Source organism: Limulus polyphemus, unplaced genomic scaffold (genome assembly GCF_000517525.1).
Source record: "Limulus polyphemus unplaced genomic scaffold, Limulus_polyphemus-2.1.2 Scaffold1090, whole genome shotgun sequence".
Taxonomy (NCBI): domain Eukaryota; kingdom Metazoa; phylum Arthropoda; class Merostomata; order Xiphosura; family Limulidae; genus Limulus; species Limulus polyphemus.
In genome coordinates this window covers 27,082-30,420 of record NW_013666700.1, presented here as the reverse complement: position 1 = coordinate 30,420, position 3,339 = coordinate 27,082, and positions in this window count along the sequence as shown.

Sequence of the window (3,339 nt, the reverse complement as noted above, 5' to 3'; positions counted from 1 at the left end):
TGGTTAGATTTTAGTCGTAAATAACCTAAAAAAATAAAATGTTTTTTTTATATAAGATGTGGTTCTAACAAGTCAAGATATGCTAAAAGTTTAGTTATTGCGCAGACATTTATATAAGTGAACCTGAACAAGGCATGAAAACCAAAGATTACATTAGGTCACTCCTTCATGGTGTGATCCTCCTCCCCATGGCATTAGGTACTTTGACCCACGTCCGACAAATACATAAAAATGGAGTAACTGACAGTTCGAAACAGTTAAGGATCCCAACTGATGAATCAACGGATGAGAATGGCGTATTAAATTATCTATATTAAGTACTGGTTTAATTTCTAACTCTGATCTGTGTAGATAGTTTGCTTTGATCAAGAGTTGATGATGATTTAATTTATGGTACTGATGCCTATATTTGGGCATCATCACTTTTCACTATTATAATCAGAGTTTCCTCAAGGTTTCAAAGTTTGAGGGTACCAAGGAAATAATTGTGGTCCTGTACTGAGTGCTGCAGACGCGGCTTTTGAGGACAAGCGCGTAGTGCCATTTTGTGTTGGGTGATGCTAATATCTGCCCCAAACGAGCATTGTTGTCTCGTATATTTGGCTCCCAAACAACTCCCACTTTTATTTATTTATTTTTCGTTTCTTCATTATGTAAGGTGAAGAAGGCACTTTTAATTTTTTTTTCTCAATTTGGAAATTTAATGTTATGCGTCGTGTGTAGTATCCCTAATAAGCCATGAGTGAAAGCAAAGGATAATATGTTATAATATGTCAACCACCCTACATCTGCCATATCCAGTGCCGAGGTGACCTTTCGTACTGACCTGTTGGGGGTTGCGATAGACGTGTATATAGTTGTGGTCTAGGTGTTATATATGAACGGTTATTGGACATTCTAGCTAAAAAAATTTATATAGAGTTTTAAAAATCTACTTAATTTTCGGTAGCGAGGTTATATGAAGAACAGAGAGAGTAAATGGAACTTACTGTTTCTTTGGTCATTTTCTTTCAGAGGAAAGTGGTTTGTTTACGTGTGCTGTGGCTTCCTAAAACTATATTACAGCCCTCAGTTTTGGATCCCCGTATTAGGCTTATGGTCCCGAAAAAATAACAAATATCTGATTATCACGTGTCGTTTCATGCTAGTGTTTTAAGAGATGCAAATACTATATTTTAAGATCAGTAATACACGCTGTTATTTATTAAGTTGACTTTGTATGAATGTAACTAGACTTTTTTTTTCTAAGGCTGGACTTTAGGTTTTTCTAGTCACAATTTTACAGCAGACTAACTTGTATGTGTAATTGAAAACAGCCAAACAAATACACCATGATTTTTCACTTTAATTGCTAAATTATTTCCCCACACCATTTACCCATAATTATTTTGTATTCGAAAATCCAAGTAAAAATTTGAATTAAAAAGTACATTTTAAAACTTCTTTGTTACAGCATAGATACGAGTACAGCAATATATACTTGTCTCTTAAAAACTTCGAATCTACAAACGGGTTAGAAAATATAAAAGAAAGAATATACAAAACTACAGTGTAGCAAAAAAGAAGGTTGATACATTTTAAGCTTTCAAATCTGGATTGGATAAGCATGAATAACACTGTAGCCTTTTGTCCTGCCTTTATTACTAGAGTTAAAAACTAATCTTGATGAAAATGTTTTTTTAGAAGAATTGACTAACAGTGTGGACAGCAAAAACAGTGTAATAAATGTATATGGTTTTCACGATTTTCGATTAATTTTATACAATTTTATCGTTAAAAGATCATCGGCGCAAGTCGTTTTCTTTCGTTTGGCATGATTAAGTTTAAATCAGAATATGCATTTGGGAAGAAGCCTAACGTTTCCATTTGAATAAGCTGAAAAGCCACTAACCGAGTGACGACTACCTAAAAGAATTTATTATTATTGTTTTGTGGCACGTCCAAAATTCTACGTTTATTTGCCGATATTGTACCTGTAAATGATTTGTGTTGTATACAAACAATGAATATAGAGAATGCTGTTTCTATCCCGTTATTATACTCTACTGTCATCAACTCACCTTTTATACGCTGCTATAAAGGATGTATACAATACCATAAGTTTGTCGTATTGTTCAGTGTACGTAGCAATTTACCGTTGTGTATTTAATACAATGACATTAGTAGAAGATATTGCGTATAAAAATGAAATGTTAATATGGAATCGAAGTGAGTTGAGTAATATGTATCACGTGGTTTGTTGTTCTAACAGTAAAACCTAAATCTTGTAGATAAAATTGTGTGTTGTTATAAATATGTGCTACGATTTCGTTTGTGAAACTTGTATGTGTATGTTTGGATGACAGTTAACTCTTTATATTGTGTTACATTATTACCTTAACTCATTATGTTGTTCTTGTGTAATCATCATCATCAGGTAGTTATTTTCCAGCCTTATGCTGAAGAGAAACGAACGAAATTTAGGGCGAAAATTTAAGCTAATTGTGTAAAATGCAGAACATGTTAATACTTTAACAATTGAAATGTTGTTGTATTTACTGCAATATAATTGAAATTAAAGATATTGTGCTTTTAAGAGTGGATTATAGATAACATTTATAATTCGCTGTTTTTGTTGAATTAAAACAAAATACCTTTTGTGTTGCAAAGAAACATTCATTTAGAAACTGAATACACATATTTAAGTGTACGACCGTATATTTCTGAAATAATGGGCCGAGTTGCTTATCTTAAGGTCCACGGTTTGAGCTCGTGATTCGCATTTTCAGCTATGGGTGCGTTGTAGAAGCGACAATCAATCTTGAACTTTGTTTAAGATTATGTCGTGTAGGCAGCTGTTGTTGGCTGACTATTTGCCCCACCCCTGACCAGCAGTTAAAATTAATGACTGCTAAGCTTGAACCCGCCTGTTTATCTCATGTATGCATGCGATGCTGTTAAGGTGGAAAATATCAAGGACTAAAATTTGGAAGAAAAATATAAAACAAACTTTTTTGTCGTCTCGATACGTGATTTATATGTAAGCGGAAAACAGTGCTACTTTGAAGCTTTGTTTCAAAACTTTCTCGCAAATCTATATAGTCATCTGATAGATAGTGAACTGATAGATTAGAGGGAAGACAGCTAGCTAGTCAACAGCACCCACCGCTAATTGTTGTCTGAACGAATAGTGGGATTTGAGTGTCACTCTTATAGCGCACACGCGGCTCCAAAGTGCGGAGCGCATTTGAATAGCTTTTTTAGTTTGTAAGCTCTACGCTCGCGGTAATTTAAGTCTTCATTTTGAAGATTTTCGCCTTGCCTTCACCAATATATATATATATATATATATATATATAC